Below are 10107 nucleotides of genomic sequence, written 5' to 3'. Positions count from 1 at the left end.
GCTGGGATTAAAGGCGTGCGCCACCACTGCCTGGGAAGCTCCCCTTTTTCTTGGGGGCACTCATGAGGTCTACCTATATTATGGCAGGTGATTTGCTTTATTTGAAATCCACTGATTTACAAAAAGAGCTTCTGAGAATCATCAGGACTAGTGTTTGATCCACTGATCCTTGGCACAGCTAAGTTGTCATGCAAAATAAGTAGTTTTCACTCACAATTCTGGGTCAAATCCCTACCTTGTCATTTCTGCTTCTGTTTTGTCCACCCAGGTCCTTGTCCCCTTGGTCCCCTGCTCACGTACCACACTGTAGCGATCAGAGCTGAGTGTGCTGGTACCTGGTTATAATCCCCAAACTCAAGAGACAGATGGGGAGCCAATGACAGACCACACTAATGATTCCACCACAGTTCAACTTGGCAAACCAGTAGTTTTATTGGCAGTACTTACAGAAGTGTCAGTGAGGGGCAACTTACTAGTTTGGTGGGTAAAGAGCTTCCAGAACTTGGATTTAATCCTTTTACTAAAGGGGTGGTGATGGTGGAAATAATTGTCTTATGTAAACTGTTTCTTACATTTATGCTTTCCGGACATGGTATTAATACATGCTTACAATGGTTCACACAACAACCAGTCTTTAGAAGTCAACTGATCGCCGGGCGGTGGTGGCGCACGCCTTTAGTCCCAGCACTTGGGAGGCAGAGGCAGGTGGATTTCTGAGTTCGAGGCCAGCCTGGTCTACAGAGTGAGTTCCAGGACAGCCAGGGGTATACAGAGAAACCCTGTCTCAAAAAAAAAACAGAAACAAAAAAAAATTCCTCTATCATGGGGGCTGGCGAGATGGCTCAGTGGGTTAAGAGCACTGACTGCTCTTCCAAAGATCCTGAGTTCAATTCCAAGCAACCACATGGTGGCTCACAACCACCCGTAATGAGATCTGATGTCTTCTTCTGGTGTGTCTGAAGACAACTACAGTGTACTTATGTATAATAATAAATAGATTTAAAAAAAAAAGTCAACTGATCACAGATTCATCAATATCACAAAGGAAAACAAAACTAAACCAAACCCTAGCAACCTGTCTCCACCTCCCCATACCCCAAGGAGAAAACAAACAGACAAAAACTTTATTCCCATGCATTTTGGCTTCACTCTTCTGTTGTGAGGACAGTGAGCATCCTCACAGAGATGAAAAACTTGGCTTGTGTGTGTGTGTATGTGTGTGTGCATGTCTGTGTGTGTGTGTGTTTGTGCATGTGTGTGTCTCTCTGTGTGTGTTTGCACATGTGTGTATGTGTGTGTACATGTGTGTCTGTGTGTGTGTACATGTATGTGTGTGCCCCTTTATAGGCAGTGTGTCTAGTGTGTTGCAACTGTGGGTGCTGATCTTTGGATTAGTGTCATTGTAGCTGTCTTCAGACACACCGAAGAGGGTGTCAGATCTCATTACGGATGGTTGTGAGCCACCATGTGGTTGCTGGGATTTGAACTCAGGACCTTCAGAAGAGCAGTCAGGGCTCTTAACCACTGAGTCATCTCTCCAACCCCAGTGTCATTATTTTTTGAGATGAGGTCTCACTTTGTAGCCAGTCCTAGCTGGTCTGGAATCACTGTGTAGACCACTCTGGCCTTTAACTCACAGAGATCCAGCTTGCCTCTACCTCTTGAGTGCTAGGATGAAGGCACACACCACCATGCCCAGCATTGCCATCTCTTTTAACAGAACTGAAGCTTTTGGGTGCAGAAACTCTGTCTTTTCTGCTGTACACTCGACATTCTGAACAGCCATGTGCAGTACACAAAAACTGAATGTGGCTTTAAAGAGTGAGAGAGAGAAAATCGGATTGCAGAAAAGAAAAGAAAGAAGACGAAGAAGAGAAGACGTTAATGGAGAGGAATGGCCGAGAAAGGGGGCCTGGGGCAAGTCATGCCCCCCCCCCGACCCCTGTGCCTGTTTTCTCATTGTTGAAGCAGGCAAGGATGGGGCTGAGGAGCTGGCGCATCAGGTAAAGGCACCAGACAGCGGCTAGTACTTGGGACACAATGGAAGAAGGGATTCGAGTTCAAGCTGTCCTCTGACCTCCAGTGCTGTGGCACAGGAGCACACCCCAACCTCAATAAGTAAATGTAAAAAGAAGAAAAAAGTGCTTTGAAATAGGCAGCATGCTCTCTGCCTGATATTGTGATGGTTTTTAAGAGACCGGTATAGGTTCCGCACACCAGACCGTTGGTGTGTGTGTGTGTGTGTGTGTGTGTGTGTGTGTGTGTGTTGCTGTCTCTGTAATTGTACTTCTGTGATGCAAATGTCAGCATAGCTGCTATCGTTTTTTGCAATTTTTTCCTCTGTCTTTAAAGATTTAAAAATATATGTCTATATGTGTGTCTTTGTGCATGTGTTTTGGTGTTTGTAGAAGCCTGATGTTTGAATTTTGGTTTTGTGGTGCTGGGATGGAACCTGGGACCTTCTTCCATATAAGGTGTACTGCAGAGCCATGTTTAATATTCTGTGAATTTCTCCACAGTAAAGGAGGTCAGGGTAGATAGAAGTCGCTTTCCTCATTATCTTGTCTCTCAGCCTTGACTGGGGATTGCCTGAGGCTTAGTATTTGGCCAGCCTTGGGGTCAGGGTTGGTTCTGAGGTTTCTGTCTGAAAGAGGTATTTCAATAATTAAAGAGTATTTAGTGAGCATGGTGGTGCAAGCCTTCAGTTCCAGCTGAAGCAGGCCCATCTACAAGCTCAAGGCCAGCCTGGTCTACATAGGGAGTTTCAGGACAGCTGGGGCTACATAGTGTGATCCTGTGTGAAGAAAGAGGGAGAAACTGGCACAATTCGACCTTATTCTATGGTATAATGCCTGGGAGGCCCTTTGGTTCTAGAAAGTGCCTTCCACCAGCAGCTGTTTTTAATCTTTGTACTTTAGCTCTGACCTAGGCTGTGGAAGCTAAGATCTGCCCTGGCTTTTCTGTAATGGGAGAGTGGGATCAGCTCAGTGCTGCCCTCTGTCGAAAATTTGCAGGAATCTCCTGCTTGCCTTACTCTGCCAACCCTGGTGACAGTGAACTGACTAGTGAGGTGACCCCGTTTCCAGATTTTTGTAGAAAGACACTTCTGTCTTTCAGATGTGTAACCTGACAGCTACAGTATATATATATATATACATATATATATATATATATGTATATATGTATATATGTATATATGTATATATATTACTTTTAAAGAATGGTAAGGAAGATTATTACAATTTTGTCTGCTTAAAGTTTTATGTTTTTTGTTTATTTATTTATTTATTTATTTTTTGTTTGGTTTTTTGAGACAGGGTTTCTCTGTGTAGCCCTGGCTGTCCTGGAACTCACTCTGTAGACCAGGCTGGCCTCGAACTCAGAAATCCGCCTGCTTCTGCTCCCCAAGTGCTAGGATTAAAGGCATGGGCCACCATTGTCTGGTGAAAGTTTTATTTATTTATTTATTTTTAAAGATTTATTTTATTTATTTTATGTGTATGAGTACACTGTAGCTGTACAGATGGCTGTGAGCCATCAGGTGTGTGGCTGTTGGGAATTGGACTCAGGACTTTGCCCACCTGGCTCGCTCTGGCATAATTCACTGTAGCTGTCTTCAGACACACCAGAAGGGGGCGTCCGATCTCATTACAGGTGGTTGTGAGCCACCATGTGGTTGCTGGGATCTGAACTCAGGACCTTTAGAAGAGCAGTCAGCAAGCACTCTTACCCTCTGAGCCATCTTGCCAGCCCGAAAGTTTTATGTTTTAAACATCCATTTATTTGGTGTATATAGATACATGGGTCCATGAATGCATGGATATCAGAGGTTGGTTCTTCCATCATATCTCAGGGAGCTCAACTTGTTGGGCTTGATGATCATATAACCTTAACCCTCTGAGCCCGAATCTTGTTGAGTGAATATGTATTTTAAGTAAAAGCTATTGTTTGTTTTGTCAAGACTCTACTGTGGCCTTTAGCATAATTGGCTGGTGCTGGGGATCAAATTGTAAACTTAATTTTTATTTCCTTCTGCATTGGTGTTTGTTAGGCAGGGGATGGGCTTGTAACCTGGGGGTGCAGACCTCTTGGGATAACAACCTGGAGACACAGGTCTTGTTGGGGGTGAACCTAGAGACTGGAGCTGGGCTCAGGTTTTGTTGAGGGGGTAACTTGGACACTGTCTGAGTTCAAGTTCTCTAAAATGGAGTCTGAATTGAAAAGATTTGGCCTCTCAATTTTACTATAATTAAATACATAAATTTATTAAATAAAAAGTTATTTAATAACTTGCAAAAGTAACACACAGTTTTTTATTTTATTTTATTTTATTTTATTTTCAAGTAAACTATTTGGGAATAATTGCATTCTCACAAGAAGCTGAAAGACATACTTTGTAAGTATATTCACAACGCTGTGGTGTTTGGTATAAAGCAAGCCTCAATCCTGGGAAGCCCATCCCTGTGTATTCTCCAAGGTTAATCTATGTGGACTCTTCACAATCGTTTTTTATATTGCTAATGAAGGCCAGAAACTGTCAATGGTGTTTCTGTGTTCGAAGGTAGTCAGTAAACTTCATTGTTTATGAATATTCATTAACTTTCCACCTTTGCAAATGTCAGAATAGCTGTGTCAAGTTTTTGCAATTTTTTCTTTTGTGTTTTTAAAGATTAAAAATAAATATGTCTGTATGTGTGTCTTTGTGCATGTGTGTGCAGGGGTGCTTGTGAAGGCCAGAGGCATTGGATCCCCTGGAGCTAGGGGGTTGGGAGCCACCTGACATGGGTGCTAAGAATTGAACTCAGGCTCTCTGGAAAAACACACTGTGCTCTGCAGCATCTCTCCAGCTCCTTCCCTGTTTTAACATTTTAATCCACAGCTTAATTGTACAAAGCCCAGGTTTGAGTGTAGCATCTCCGTACACCTGTGTAATAGACTTGGATCACACCCCCACCCCTTATCCTGTGTTATCCTCTCTCTTCCGTCCCCCAAGCCCGCTATTCTTCCTTATTAGTCTCATTCTACTTTAAAAAAAAAAGAATTATTTATTATTATATGTAAATACACTGTAGTTTTCTTCAGACACTCCAGAAGAGGGTGTCAGATCCCATTACAGATGGTTGTGAGCCACCATGTGGTTGCTGGGATTTGAACTCAGGACCTTTGGAAGAGCAGTTGGTGCTCTTACCCACTGAGTCATCTCTCCAGCCCTCATTCTACTTTTATAACCTATTTTTTTCTTCTAAGTTTGGCATGAGAGAGAAAACTTGTAATCCTAGTCTGAGTCTGGTTTATCTAGTTATAATACATGATCTTCAGTTGTTTCATCTGCTCTCCTGCATTCGCATTCCGCTTTCCTTAGTGTGGGTTTGGGTGTGCAGGTGTGTGTAGTTGTGCATGCATCAGGAGTGTGTCACTCTCAGGAACCCTCTATCTTGTGTTTTGAGATTAAGTCTCACTGGCCTCAGACTTGAAATTAGGCTCGGGTAGCTAGCTGGCCAGCAAGCCTAGGTAGATATCTGGTTTTTGCCTCCTCTTTGCTGGGATTACAGGTAGGGGCTACCACACACACACACACACACACACACACACACACACACACACACCTCATTATATTGATTCTATCCATCAAACTTAGATCCTCACAACATGGCAAGCACTTTTCTATTGAGCTATCTCCCTTGCTATGGCGGCTAATTTTGGTTGTTAACTTGACATACCTGAGAAGAGGGAGTCAGATTGGCCTCTGGGCATATCTTTGGGGGCATTTTCTTGATTGTTAAATGATGGAGGAGGTTCTGAGCATTGTGGATCTGTTCTATTCCTGTGCAGGTAGGCCTAGGTTGTGTAAGAAAGCCAGCTAATCGGAAGCAGGACGAATGAATCAGTGAGCAGTGGTCCCATGGCCTTTGCTTTTCCACCTCCAGGTTCCTGCCTGACTGTTGCTCTGGTATCTCTCAGGGACACGCTGTGAAATGGACATGTAAACCAAATAAATCCTCCCTTCCCCCAGATTGCTTTTAGGCAGGGTTTTATCACAGCAGTAGGAAGTTAGGACGTCAGCCCTCCATTTTTCTCTACAGCTGAGTAATAGCTCAGTATGTTTTTTCCCCTGTGGTGTGTGTGTGTGTGTGTGTGTGTGTGTGTGTGTGTGTACATGTATGTGTACATGCCACATTCTTTACCCATTCATCTGTTGCTGGATATCTTGGTTACTGTGAACAACTCCAAGACAGACATAGAAATGCAGGGCTCCCTGTTAGATGCTCACTTGGATTCCTTTGGTGAGTGCCAGGAGCAGTGTAGCTGGATCATACATAGTATGGCTCTTTTTATCTTTTTAAGGAAACTCTATACCGATTTCTGAATTCCTATACAAGTTTATTAATATAACTATAAGGAAGCTCTGTTCATTTGTCTTGGTGACAGCCAATCTGACTAGATTGAAATCTTCCTGCTTCTGCCTCCTGTGTGCTGGGGTTGAAGACATGTGCTACCACATCTAGCTCAATATGGTTTTGAAATGCATTTCATTTCCCTGATGGCTAGCTGTAGATGCTGAACATTTTTCATGTATTTATTTGCCTTAGAGAGAGAGAGAGAGAGAGAGAGAGAGAGAGAGAGAGAGAGAGAGAGAGAGCAACTTCCTGGAGTCAGTTCTATCTTTATGAGAGTTCCAAGGATCCAGGTTGCCAGGTTTTTGTGGTAAGGGTTCTTACCTGCTGAGTCATCTTGATGGCCCTATTTGTACTTTTGAAATAGTCTGTACAGTTCATATGCCTAGTTTTGAAAAAGCTTTTATTTATTTTATGTATATGGATATTTTGTCTGCATACCAGAAGAGGTCATTAAATCCCATGGAATTACATATATATATATATATATATATATATATATGTAATTGGTGTCTTAGTATTTTACTGCAAGTCTTATAAAGGACAATACTTAATTGGGGCTGGCTTACAGGTTCAGTCCATTATCATCAAGGTGGGAACATGGCAGCATCCAGGCAGGCATGGTACAGAAGAAGCTGAGAGTTCCACATCTTCATCTGAAGGCTGCTAGCAGAATACTGACTTCCAGGCAGCTAGGATAAGGGTCTTAAAGTCCATGCCCACAGTGACACACCTATTCCAAAAAGGTCACACCTACTCCAACAAGGTCATACCTCTAAACAGTGGCAAGCATATACAAACCATCACATTCCATTCCCTGGCCCCCATAGGCTTGTTCAAACGTGTGAGTCTATGGGGTCCACACCTAAACATAGTATAATGCAAAATACATTCAGTGCAACTTCCAGAGTTCCCATAGTCCATAGCAGTCTCAACAATGTTAAAAGTCTTCTAGGGGCTGGAGATGGCTCAGCCTTTAAAAGAGCACTGGTTGCTCTTCCTAGCAACCACATAATGGCTCACATCTGTCTGAAATGGGATCCAATGTCCTCTTCTGGTATGTTTTAGGACAGCAACAGTGTACTCACATACATAAAATAAATAGTCTTCTAAATAGAGGAGGGCTGTAACATCTGCAAAGAGGAAGAATTTTTTTCTTTTTTCTTTTCTTTTTTTTTCAAGACAGGGTTTCTCTGTATAGCTCTAGCTATCCTGGAACTCACTCTGTAGACCAGGCTAGCCTTGAACTCAGAAATCCTCCTGCCTCTGCCTCCCAAGTGCTGGGATTAAAGGCGTGCACCACCACCGCCCAGCAAGAGGAAGAATTTTTTTTTGTACATGTATCCCTTTTATTTTTTCCTTTTTAAATTGAAAATAGATTTTTCCTCTCACATGGTTTCCTGTCCCTCTACTCTTTCCTCCCAGTTCCTCCCCACCTCCCCACTCATCCACATACACTCCCTTTTTGTCTTTCATTAGAAAACAGAGTCATGGGGGATGGTGGAGGGACTGTGTATGGGGTGGGCTCCAATTGGGATGTAAAGTGAATAAATAAATTAATTAATTAAAGAAAAAACATACTTCTGCAGGGCAGTGGTGGCACATGCCTTTAATCCTAGCACTTGGGAGGCAGAGGCAGGTGGATTTCTGAGTTCGAAGCCAGCCTGGTCTACAGAGTGAGTTCCAGGATAGCAAGGGCTACACAGAAAAATCCTGTCTCAAAAAAACCAAAAAAAAAAAAAAAAAAAAAAAAAAAAAAAAAAAAAAAAAAAAAAAAGTAAAAACATACTTCTAAGAGACAAATAATGAGATAAAACAAGGACGATCACATTTGAGTTGGATAAGATAAAGAGGAGGAAAAGAGCCCGAGAATCAGAGACCACTCCTGTGCACAGTGAGGAATCTCATAACAACACTAAACCACGAGCCATAATACATACGCAGAGGAACAGGCCCTGACATGCTGCCTCAGTCTCTGTGCGTTCATAGGAACTTTGATCATGCTGCTTTAGAGGACCTTTTGTCTTGGTGTCCTCCATTCCCTTGGCCTCCTCTTTTGTGGGATTCCCTGAGCTCTGATGAGACAGATTTGATGTCATCCCACTTAGGTCTGAGTGCCCTAGGGTTCTCTTCCTCTTTGTGTAAGGTCTGGCTGTGGGTCTCTGTATTTGTTCTCATTTGTTGTAGGAGAAACCTTGGATGATGGCCGAGCCAGGCACTGATCTGCGTGCGTATAGGAGAATGTCAGTAGGAGTCTTTTTTGTTACTTTTTTTTAGACTCATAATATTCCGTTTTATCCTAGGTCCCTGTTCTTTCTAGTATTTGGTTCTGGGTCACCCAAGCAGTGTCATGTATGGGTTCCATCTTGTGGAGTGGGCCTTATGTCAAATTAGTATTAGTTGGTTACTCCCACAGACTTTGTGTCACCATTGCTCTAGCATCTTACAGCAGACAGGACACAACTGTCTTGTTTGTGGCTGGCTTGGTGCTTATGGGTTTTATTTTTGTTTTTAGTAGAGTCCAGAGTACTTTCCTGTATCAAAGAACTAGAATGTAGACATGGGACTCCTTTGGCCAACAGCTCAATTAGATGTAGCCCAGTCCTGGTACTGGAAGCTTCATTGGTGACAAGAGCTGAGCAGTTGGGGCTCTGTCTCCTCCATTATCTGGCAATTTTATTTAGATCATCTTCATACATGTATATATTTTGGGAAGCTCCTTCTGTTTTTATTTTCTATACTGCCCTTCAGATCCAAACTGTCCTTCAAATGGTCCTTGATTTTCACTGTCTCTTCCTGTGTTTCCTCCTTCATCCCTCTTCTGATAATCCTGGTTCTCCTATTCCAGTCCCTCCCTCCCCATCCATAACTATCCTATCTCCCTTTTTAAATGAGATCTCTCTGTACTCCTTCTTCTCTCACTCCATACTTAACTTCCGTGGTTCTATGGATTGTAGCTTGGCTATTAGTGACTTAACAGCTAATATCCACATGTAAGTGAATATATACTGTATTTGTCTCTCTGGGTTTTGGATACCTCACTCAGGATTTTTGTTTATTTGTTTATTCCATCCATTTAGTTGCAAATGTTATAATGTCACTTCTTTAAAAAAACTGAGTTATACTTCATTGTGTAAATGAACCACATTTTCCTTATCCATTCTTTGGTTGAGGGACATCTAGATTGTTTCTAATTTCTGGATATTATGAATAGAGCAGCAATGAACACAATTGAGCAAGTGTCTTGTGGTAAGATGAAGCATTCTTTGGGTCTACTTCTGTACTGGTTAATTTTATTGTCAACTTGAGTCATCTGACAGGAGGGAACCCCAATTAAGAAAATGCCTCATAAGACTGGGCTCTAAGCAAGCTTATAGAGCATTTTTTGTTTTGGTTTGGTTTTTCGAGATAGGGTTTCTCTGTATAGCCCTGGCTGTCCTGGAACTCACTCTGTAGACCAGAAATCCACCTGCCTCTGCCTCCCAAGTGCTGGGATTAAAGGCATGTGCCACCACCGCCCAGCATGCATTTTCTTAAATAGTAATTGATGTGGGAGGGACCAGACCATTGTGGGTGGAGTCATTCCCTTAGACATGTGGTCCTGGGTTTCATAAGAAAGCAGGCTGAACAAGCTGTGGAGAGCAAGCTAGTGAGCAGTACTCCTCAAAGACCTCTATATCAGCTCCTGTCTCTAGACTCTACCCTGTTCCTG

The sequence above is a fragment of the Mastomys coucha genome, unplaced genomic scaffold (genome assembly GCF_008632895.1).
Source record: "Mastomys coucha isolate ucsf_1 unplaced genomic scaffold, UCSF_Mcou_1 pScaffold22, whole genome shotgun sequence".
In the NCBI taxonomy this organism is placed as follows: Eukaryota; Metazoa; Chordata; class Mammalia; order Rodentia; family Muridae; genus Mastomys; species Mastomys coucha.
This window is presented reverse-complemented; position numbering follows the sequence as displayed.